Genomic DNA, 10,866 nt, shown 5'->3' with positions numbered 1-10,866 from the left:
AATAGATGATAAATGGCGGGACACCTGGCAAATTATCATGGCATGGCAGGACACAAAGGAACCTCACTTCTTTATAGAAGAAGAGGATGATGAGGATGATGAATAAAGCGGGAGATAAGGTAAGTTTTCATTCTAGTTAGTGTCTGCTTATGTCCCAAGCAATTTGATTCTTGTTAACCCCATAATGGGAGGAACTCTTATAGAGTTGCGTCAGTTTTATATTAGTATGTTTTAACCTTGTTTTGCAGATGTTCCAGAATTTCATGCGTTTCCATGGTATTTTTCTACCCTCTTTATTTAAATGCTTTGAGGACAAAGCATGCTTCTTGTTTGTTTGGGGGGGGGGGCATAGAAACACGTGTAATTAAGGCATCTGTTAGGATATCGATAGGTATAATATGCATTTGTTTTCTAGTTAAAATTTCAAAAATTTAAAAATATAAATAAATAAGTTCATGCTATACACTTAGGAATATTTGTATTGTTTCCTTCTCTATGCTCTTAATAATCTAGAAGTCTCACGTAGCTTTTGCATTAGAATAATTTTTAGAAACTTAGGTTAATATGTAGGTAATAATCTTTGCATCTATCTATAAATATATTACATGAGTATCTATGATTGTTAGCGAGAAGTTTTCAAATCTAGGTTAGAGTACTTATTCTACAAATCTGTGAGAATATAGCCTAAAGCCTTATATGCCGAAATATTTGAGAAATGACACAAGGGAGAAGTAAAATCTGGATAGAGAAATCACACGTCCACTTGCTTGATCACTAAACCATATCCTAAGCGAGAACTTAGGCCCTCTTTGGATCGATATAGCCAGAAATTCAAACCTATGAATTATTTTCCGCTAGTAAGCCCCCTCGAGCCTTTCTTTAGCCTTTCATAAACCACAAATCCTTTACCCTGTTACAAAACAAAACAAAATAAAAAAAAATTCAACCTACCCAATTTAGATAAGTCTGAGAATAGAATGAGTGAAGAAAGAAGAAGAGAAAAACCTGTGTAAACAAATGTTAGTTAATTGCTTCAGAAAATAAAGAAAAGAAGTTTCCATCCAAAGAAAAGAAAAATAAAAATAGAAATAAAATAAAAACTCCAAAAAAAAAGAATAAAAGGAGTCAAAAGCCAAAGAAAAAGAAAAAAAAAATGGCTAAGGATGGAAACAAAGTGTAGAAGCAAAAGTAAATAACACGGTCTTCTCTAGTTACATAATATGAAGACTCTATTATCTCAGACTTGTCCTTTTTGAATATCCATTTCCTTTCTTCTTAAACCATCTCCTAATCCCCGCAACACCTAATAAAGACCTCTAGCTCAATTAGGAATATCTTAGTGTGATAGTAAGTGGTAGATGTGTTTGATCCACTCCGGCTTCCTTGTTGTCATTGAGATTGTAAGGTAAAGTGTGCCCACTTGCGACTTCGGAGATAAATAAACTTGAGTGGAAAAATCGAGTCTTGTATCTTGACTATTATTATTGTGAGAACCTACTTAAGGGCGCTTTATTCGAGGTTTTAAACGAACACGCTAGACATTTCATAGTATTACTCATTGTATATATGTTTATTGTAGATGATTGATTATTATGCATATATTAGCTTAGGGTTCGACTTGATTACTCTATATGCATTGCTAGTAAGAGGTATAGTTAATTTAGAGCATGAATAAGGAAATAATAGTTTTATTTCTTAGTCGTTGTAGTATAGATGAAGTTTGTGAGTACCTTCATCGGAAAACTCTCACGAGGCTATAACTTCGTCCACTAGGAATTCCTAGTGGTTTAAGGCCTTGTTGCATATGGTCAATGCAATCGCACTCAGCGAAACGAGAGTAGATAGAACTCCATTTTTGGTCACTTATTCTAATTTCTCATCTTTGCTTGAGGACAAGCAAAATTCTGTTTGGGGGTGGTTTGATAAGACCCCAAAACTGTAGTTTTAACCCTGTAACAGTCATACTTTTAGACCAATTATGTGAGTAATAATTAAGAGTTAATACTGATTACGTATTTTTATGCATTTCAGGCTTCAAAGTCCATTAGAAATGTGCCACTTTAGCGAGATAAAGGAGCAAGGGTCGGTTGCTAAGGAGTTCCGTGACTAAAGGCCAAGATTCAAGAAGACAAAGCCTTTGTAAAGCCCGGTCAAAAGTTGAAAAGTCGACGCGGGCAGAAACAGCACACAAAGTTAGCAGAACTTTCGAAGGACGTATCTTTGAACTCAGACCTCGGAATTGGGCCTACCTTATGTCAAAACGACCGGCTCGGAAAGAGCTTTCCAATGGTCTAAGGCTTGACCCAATCAGAGGAGCAAAAGTGGATGAAAAGTCTGTTGAAGCCAACTGCAGCTGAAGAGGCCTTTTTGGGCCTGATTCTCTGGCCCAAAACATGGTTCCAAGCCCATGCATGATTTTTGGGATCTAAAACATATAAAGAGAAAAGCTTAGCTCTTTGTTAATAGTAGATAGTTAGACCTAGATTAGTTAGCCTCCATTAATTAGTTTTAGAACTTAGTTTTAGAATTTCAATTAGTTAATTAATTAGTTTTTCATATCTTGTTTTAGATCTAGTTTCATGTTTAATTAATTACTTTCGAACAAAGTAGATTATTAATTTAGTATTTGAATCATTGTTTTATTATTCATTAGATTAATAAAATAGTGCTCTTGGCAATCTAGTTTCAATTTCCATTAATTGTTTAGTTTCAATTCTTAGATTCAATTACTTGTCATTATTAGTTTCAATTAATTCTTGCATGATTAGTTTCCAATTGAGTTTAAATAAGCAAAGTTCAAATCTTTATATCATGTCTTGTTCGAATTTGATTGGGAATGATAGCGTGATGATTCTCGGCTAAACCTCCATTAGAGGGGGTTGAGAAGCCTTAATGAAAGCTTGATTCCGATTATCGTAGAGTCGTCGTAATTTCTTTTCCACTCTAGAAATGATTAGTCCACCATGAGAATGGGTGTAATCGTTCACATGCTAGTTATGAATTGGTAGAAATGTCATGTGTAATTAGGGATTAGGAATAACCAGATTGTTCTGCGAAGCAGTTCAATTCGGATTACGACGATTCGTCGTTAGTGGATTAAGTTGAGCTAAGGTGGAATCATCCCCCTCTAACTCCTTATCATAGAATCGACGTAGTATTCCCATAGTTGTTTAAATAGTCGACTAGTTGCATCTTGTGGGTAGTTGCATCGTAGTCTAGTTTTCATTTCGTAAATCTCTCATTAGACTTTAGTTAAAATTATTTATACGTAGAGAACATTCACAACCAGAAAAAAGACTTCTTGTGGCGAAGATTTTGCCTCAGCCATCGATTTGGAGGCTAAAAGCCCTTTTTTGTGGCGGCCATCATTAGTTGAGGCAAAATGTAGCCTTTAGCCTCGGCTTGTCACCCTTTGTGGCAAAAAGTTCACTTCTAGCCTCATGATGGGTTAGGCCGCAGCTAAAATTTCACTTCTAGCCTCGAATCAAGTTAGGCCGCGGCTAACTGTTGCACTTGTTATGGGAGGTGGGGTCCGTTTAACTGGTTATCTAAAAGAAAAAGAATCGCCCCGCTTTATTTCCATATCCCGCCCATGTTTTCATTATCCCGCGCCCATTATCACCCAAAAAAATCAAAAAAGAAAAAGAAAACAAATTAGTCCTGTTTTTAGGGTTTTATATCTCTCCCAAATATTGAAAAGAAAAAGAGGATCTAAACTAAACCAACCATGGGCGGCTATTAAAAAACCTATCGGAAAACCCAAGTCAACTACAAAACCAGGTAAGCCTTAGTTCCAACTTTTTTTTCCTTCACCAAATTCATTTAATTTGAGGTGAAGATTTCTCATTTTTTTGGGTGTTATAATGGCAGTCGGTGGAGTTTCCAGTCGAAATTTCTGCTACTTTATCGGTTCGGGTATTTCCTCACCAAATCTCTTTGTTTCGGCTACATGTCAGTTTGAAGTCTTTGAACAAGCTCATAGAAGTCCGTTGATTAAACACCTCACGCGACAGGTAGGCCCAAGGATCATCTGGGGTAGCAGAACCTGGTAAGTTATGGGGCAATTATTTATATGAATCTTTGAATATTAATGCATGAACTCGTGTATTTTTTTTGTAGTTGGGTATAGTAATGCATAGACTTTGTGGGCATATGCTGGAATTGTTTATAGGGTATCATCATATGGTACTAGTGCTGTATATTGAAGTTAAGATGGTATTGAACTCTTTTTTGTATGTGTTTGTTTTGTGATGAGTCTATGTGCCATTGATATTAAGGGACAAAGCTTTGAGTCCCCCGATAAAGGGAAGTGAAGTAGGTAGAACAAACTAATGAGGCAGTTAGATTGTGTTGATGTCCTTTAACCAACACATTATCACCAGTTCAAGCACTGAATTGAGATAACATCCATGGTAGAAAGTGTTCATTACCATTGACGCTATGTGCTACAATTAGCATGGCATAAGCTTAATTTTTTGCTGATTTGATATCCTGATGCAAAGGCCATTGTTAAGTAGGTCGCCATACATGCAAGAGTCATTAGTTTACTATATTATTTGTTACTTGAGTAGGTTTTTTGTTGTCGTGTACTATGGTAGAGACTAAGGACAGGTGGTGTATCACTCAAACTACGAATATTTCTAATAAAAATTTAATTTAAAGGTCCTATCCCATAGTCATGGCAAGTTGACATATATGCGGTTTGGAGTAGCTTTTAGCAAGGTGGTAGCTCCGTTTCACCCCCTTTTGTACTGCGATATAATCAAATTTGAAAATTTTGCTGCATAAAATCAGATTAGTGTAAGCGGAGGTCTACTCAAATTGCCTAATGTCTCCCATAATTCCATGAGCGTTAACATTCAACTTCAACTAGCTTCTCCTAGTATAGTACTTCTTTGTTCTTGTACATGTAGCAGTTGGTAAATTTGTGTTAGAGATTTTGTTTTATAAATTTAGTAGTGGGATTACTTATCTTTGTGAGTGAATTGTGAAATTAATATTATGTCGTTAGGGAATTGCTTCCTTCCTTGCTGATTTTACATTTTTAGTACATAGCCACCGGATCATGGGCTGGTTCAGCTCCCTAGTGTTGGGAGCTAATAGATTGCGGGCTTAAAAAAATGGAAAAAAGAATAGCATTGTGGTGCTAAGTAATGTATAAATATGAGATGCACTGAACATAAAGCATAAATGTATTTTTTTTGGGTTCTTGGTTCCAGACTGTATACATGTACTTCATAGAACACACGTGTTCCATAGATGCCTCTTTTTTCTAATTGAAATGAAGAATTAATATAGTTCATTTGTTCAAGTATTTGAACTTATATTGATTCATGAGCATGACCAGCAACCAAATCCAGTATTTGAACTTATATTGATTCATGAGCATGACCAACAACCAATTATGCTCTCACTTACCTGTTAATTGCATGCGCTTGTAGTGTCACTTTCCTCTTATTTGCATGTACTTGTTGTGCTATGGAGAGGAGGACAAGTAATTAGCATTGAAGAGGGTGGCATCATTTGAATCTGAATTTGGGTAAGCAACTATACATAATTTACAACTTAACTATGGTTCTTGTTCTCTGCTGTTAGTAGTTTTTTTTTTCTTCTACTTTTCTATTTGATGATATTCATCTTGTTTCTCTTCCTTTTTTACTGATTCCTACAAATCAAATGTGGAAGTATATGTGAAATGTTTATGCAACTAGGTATCAATAACTAAAATCAATGGATTTCTAGCAAATTAATGGTGCTTTCACTTAATCTAAGTCCACCTCCAACTGCTATACTTATTTTAATTACAATATATAAGAGACTTAAAATGATGCAGCCCAAAAGCGTCTTTGTTATCACCACATGCACATCGTCTTTGATCAGGGACTTTATGGGTCGTTTGTTCACCTTGTGCACGATGAGAGCATCACGTGAACTTGATACATGTCTATTACTTTGCTTTGCTTTGCTTGATGTAGGTGTTAATGAATGGTGTTCTGGTTTATGGATGGGGGTAAGGAAGTATTGGTCTAATGGACCTGATTTTCATAAGCAGTTCATGATGGTGGTCGTTATGACCATATGGTGAGTTTCTCTCATAAGTCAAGTGAAATGGCTCTTCCATTTCTAGTTCAACCTCTGCTATTTCACCATTTTTCTGAAATTTAGTCATTTCGATTTTGTTACACTAATGACATAGGCATTATTTACAGTAGGGCAGGTAGCTAAGTGTTGGTTGAGGACACCCAAGTTGTTTTTTTTCGTCTTGGTTCCCAAGAATTAAGGTACCAATATCAACACTTTGTATTGGCAAATTTATTTTTGTAGCTAACTCAATATAGCTTATATGCTTACTGTTTAGTAGGTCTTGGAGGTGTGAGATATATATTTCTGAAACACTTGATAGTTACAAGATTAAGTAATGTGTTATGGTTATTGCATTCATGTGTTATGGTTATTGGACTAAACACTGGGAGCAGCAAGGTGGAAATGGAACACGCTTAAGGTAACTGTAATGACCCTGATTTTATCGAAGGCTAGTTTGGTAGTTTTCTTGTAAGCTTAGGATTACTATGGTGATTTTGTTATCATGGTAATGCGATATTTCTTAATCGAATATATATATTTAATTATTTCAATTACTATTGTTAAGCGAGTTTTGATTAAAGTTAGTTGTTGTAATCTTGTAGCATTAAGAATTATTTGACTAGGTTTGATACATTTTTTGTTGTTGCTGTTGTGGGTTTTTGGCATTAAGTGCAACTTAAGTAACTAGCAAGGGTTACAGTATCATAAGCTAGATTGGAAATTAATTAGTTTGGATATAGTTTGGTTTGAGAGTCAACATGGTCCAGGACAGCTCAAGGCTTTAAAGGATTGTTATTAACATTACTCCTACACCTCCTACCTGGACTTAACCATGAGCTGTTGTACTCCACTACCTTAGTTAGTTTCTTGTGAGATCGTAGGATCGAAGAAGCAAGAAGTTTATTCAACCCGGGACATCTACTTTCTTTGCTGAATGAACCGCTGTTTTGAAAGCACCTATGTTTATCAAACCCCTGTCTTTTTGTGGGTAGAAAGCGATTTGACTTATTAGTGCAGCTGGCATGAAACAAATCTCAGTGATCTGATGTCTCAATGCCCAATTCCGCTCGTACACCAGAGCATCGATTTGTCAGATCTTCGAGAAAAAGCAGTCAACGGGATCCATACTTGAAGTGGAATCAGTTTATACAAGTATGATATCACTCCACAAGTCACCAATATATTGTGCTTTCATCCCAATATGTGCATGTATGTGACATTGCGAACAAACCAAGGTATTACTCTGTTGATCGAGACTTGGAAGTACTCAAGGGCATCTGCCATAAACGAAGGCAAGGGGAGTCGGAGTCCAGCTTTCAGCAGTCCAAGGAATATCAAGGGATTTTCATCGGTTTCAAGGTCGGCAGTCCATGGATATTCAATTTTGATTTCTTTTGGAATTGCAAATGTGTTACGGATATTTTCCAAATCCGAAATATCACCGAATGGGATAATATTCCAGTCAAAAGTGGGGATTTCAGCGAGGAAATGAATTCTAGAAAGAGAAAAGGAGTTCAGCGAGGAAATGAATTCTAGAAAGAGAAAAGGAGTTCAGCGAGGAAACGAATCCTTCCACAAGTATAAAGATTCTCCTTTATTCTCTCTTCCGGAGGACTCAATTCCGGATGAGTAGTGGGCTTCATATCTCCTGCTCAAGTATTCCCAACTCCGGATGAATGAGTGTGGTTTTGATCCAGCCCCGATTTACAAGCGTGGAGAACAGAATCAAGCAACCCATTGAGCATATCCCGTCGTACTGCGACCAGATACTTGCTACCTAAACCAACAGTTAAGGGGCTGAGATATCTAAAACTACAGCTAAGGGGCTGATAAGAATGAAGAGCGTGGAGAAAACTACCATCAAGTCTACTACTATTGATCACAAGGTCAATAATGCTATTGTTACATCGGTGTTCAAGGATAACTCCACTATTATAGAGATGCTACAGGGGAAAATCGGTGGACCGCAATCACTTCTTACACCGAGATGGTCTGATTGTGATTGCAAGACTTGTGCTTCCTGGAGCTCCGACCCTCTCACAACGACACTCTTCTTGTTCACGCAGAAGGACCAAAAGACAATGTCAAGGATCATGTCACAGTTGTAGTAGGAAGGCAGGAGGATTTTGCTTGTGAACTCGAGGAAATTTGGAACAAATCAAGCAATTGAAGAACTGCTTGTGCTACCAAAGTGGAAGCAAGTGCATGGCAGCCGATCGATCAATACTTTTATTATAGTTTACAATAATACAAAGAAGCAAAGTAATATATATTCTTTTATTGAAATGATCACCTTTATAACTGATACAGAGACTGATAATGAGATTGGGTAGCCTCCTAAGTTTTGTTTCGATTTGAAAGTGTTTTGGCTAAAGAAGAAGTTTGATATTTTTTTGTATAAATTACCTTTTTGTTTTTCATTTACGGAAGTCGCATGCAAAAAGAGTATCTTGTTTCATTTGCGGTGATTATTTGTGTAGTATCTTGTTTTCAACTACTTAAAGTAGAATAAATGATGGGGTTTAAGGCCGATTATTGGGTATTGTCAACTACGTCATAATCCATGTGTTTGCTACATTATAATATTATCTATCTGTATTATTCAGTTTCTAATAATGGAATTGCATCTACATCTACTCTGTTTTGTATAGAATCTAGAATTCTAGATATGTTACAAGTAGTTATCGGTCTTGACTTGTTCCTTTTTCCCTTGGGCAGGTGAGAAAAAAAGGGCAGGGAGTGGCTATCATCCTTGGTCTTTCGGGTCTTAGGTATGAAATAGCTACAAAACTTATAGTTAACATTTTGGTTTATAGAGTTGACACTAATGAAGCATATGCTAAGCTTGGTAGATGACTAAGCACTGTTGGAGTGATAAATCTTTAATTATTGTCTTCGGTTTATGTCTTTTTTGTTATTTCTAAACTTTTCTTGTTGTTTGTTTACGCAGAAAATAAATGCACAACGATGGCTTATTGTACATGCATGATTGATTTCGAAACTTCATAGTTTTTGCAATTTTGGCGCTAATAGGCGGAATATGGTACTATTGCGTATGCGTACTGTTGGATTTTGGACTTTCATCACAATAATTTTTTGTGTAGATAGTTTGATATTTTTGTTTGTGTGATACCGAAATACTCGAAAGATGGATTGTTATTTATCTTATTTTTGGTAGTGATTGGAATTGGTTTATGTAGCTTCCATGTGAAATGAAATTTCAGTTTAGATTCTCATTCATAGCTCTATGTGGTTTTAGTACACAAATTATTATTATTATTATTATATATACAACATTTTTTGCCACGGCCATTTGCTATAAAAAAAAACCTAAGGGTGTGTTTGTTAACTGGCAAATGGGGGTGGCTAATTGTATTTTCCCACTATAAGTACTATTTGCCAGTGTTTGGGTGTATTTAAGGGCCCTGGCAAACACTATTTGGAATTAGCCGACAAATCAAATTATCCCACTAGAAGTGGGAAAATAGAAAACACCTCGCCCCAAAGTTAAATTAGTCACCCGTTATTTTCCCACTATGGTAGGAAAATAGAAACAACTCTCCCTCTCGATCTCTCTTCTCTCTTTCTCACTGCCGCCTCTCATCAACTCGCTCTCTTTTCAGGTATTCTCTCTCACTCTCATCTCTCATCTTTTTTTTTCTCTTCTCTCTTTCTCTCTCAAACTCTCAGTCTCTCTTTCTTTTAATCTATCTGTCTCACATTTTTTCACTGTTTCTTTTTTGGCATTTCATCACTTCTATTTATTTGCATTAACAGACACCAAAATAAAGAAAACCAAAATACTCACGTTTCATGTATGTATATACTTATCAAAACTCAAAACTTTACTACTAAATGGTGTGTGTGGTAGTGTGTGTAGTGTGTGAAATTAGGTGGTGTGGTGGGTGTGGTGGAGTGGTGGTTGTGTCTTTCTTCTTCCGCCGCTATGATCTTTGTTGGGTTCTTTTCTGCTTCTTTGAAATTTTCTTTGTCTTTAGTCTTTGGTGTTCTTTGGTTACGTGGTGCTGATTTAGTGTGTGTGTGCACAGGTTACAAGTATATATAGCAATCACTGTTTTCCTGTGTTCATTTTCATTCATTTCTCAGTTCCCACTAAGAAAAATGAGATCAACATGGGTAGTAAGTAATGCATAAGCCCAATAGAGCAAGTAAGAAATGAGATTAGCATGATCTAGTGTCAAGTTGGAAATTATCGTTTAGAAAAGAAAAGGGGGAAAATAAATGAAATATTCCACTACCACCCACACTAAATAGACGCACTGGACCATTTGTCATTTTATCTCTACACCCTTCCTTTTGGAAAAGTCTGATTTCGTTATTCGAGTCTTCCTTCTTTAGCTCTTGAAAACCATTTAAGGCCATCTCCAGCGGATTCAGACCACATGAAATGAGTCACCAACATGTCTCTATTACCACGAAATGAATGTTCTTTGTTGGTTCATTAAAACAAAATCATACTTCTTTGGAAAAGGATCTCACCATATTTTGCTCATTATTGAATAAAGGTAACCGTCTTCACCAAAAAATATTTATAATAAATTTGATGTGGATTGCACTTTGGTGCCTCAATTTGATGTGGTGCACTGGTGTTAAGGTAATTTGTGTGTGTATTGCAGTCCCTCTTTAGTAAATTTATATTGTGGATTGCAATTATTTGTCATTGGCGGCTTGGCGCTGCTGCTAGTGTGCTGCATTTTATTGTGTTCGTGTGCTGTGTGAGTGGTGTGAGTGTGTGTGATGCGTGAGTAGTGTGTGTGCTAC

The 10,866-nt window shown here is 36.3% G+C and overlaps 2 long non-coding RNA genes across 3 annotated transcripts; both read left to right on the top strand.

Moving 5' to 3' along the window:
- Nucleotides 1–3,295: 3,295 nt before the first annotated feature.
- Nucleotides 3,296–6,435, top strand: LOC147488136 (uncharacterized). 2 transcript variants are annotated; one of them, XR_015203084.1, is made up of 6 exons: nucleotides 3,296–3,780; nucleotides 3,871–4,048; nucleotides 5,442–5,539; nucleotides 5,976–6,081; nucleotides 6,210–6,281; nucleotides 6,362–6,435. It is a non-coding gene; the product is annotated as an uncharacterized LOC147488136 (long non-coding RNA). The 2 variants fall into 2 exon arrangements; XR_015203085.1 differs by having other exon boundaries at nucleotides 6,359–6,435.
- A 34-nt stretch (nucleotides 6,436–6,469) lies between these two features.
- LOC147488135 (uncharacterized) lies at nucleotides 6,470–9,317 on the top strand. The gene is made up of 3 exons (XR_015203086.1): nucleotides 6,470–6,502; nucleotides 8,803–8,855; nucleotides 9,035–9,317. It is a non-coding gene; the product is annotated as an uncharacterized LOC147488135 (long non-coding RNA).
- The last annotated feature ends 1,549 nt before the right edge of the window (nucleotides 9,318–10,866 follow it).

The sequence above is a fragment of the Coptis chinensis genome, chromosome 7, assembly GCF_015680905.1.
Source record: "Coptis chinensis isolate HL-2020 chromosome 7, ASM1568090v1, whole genome shotgun sequence".
NCBI lineage: Eukaryota > Viridiplantae > Streptophyta > Magnoliopsida > Ranunculales > Ranunculaceae > Coptis > Coptis chinensis.
Note: the sequence above shows the minus strand (reverse complement) of the source record. Positions and strands in the feature narration are given on the sequence as shown.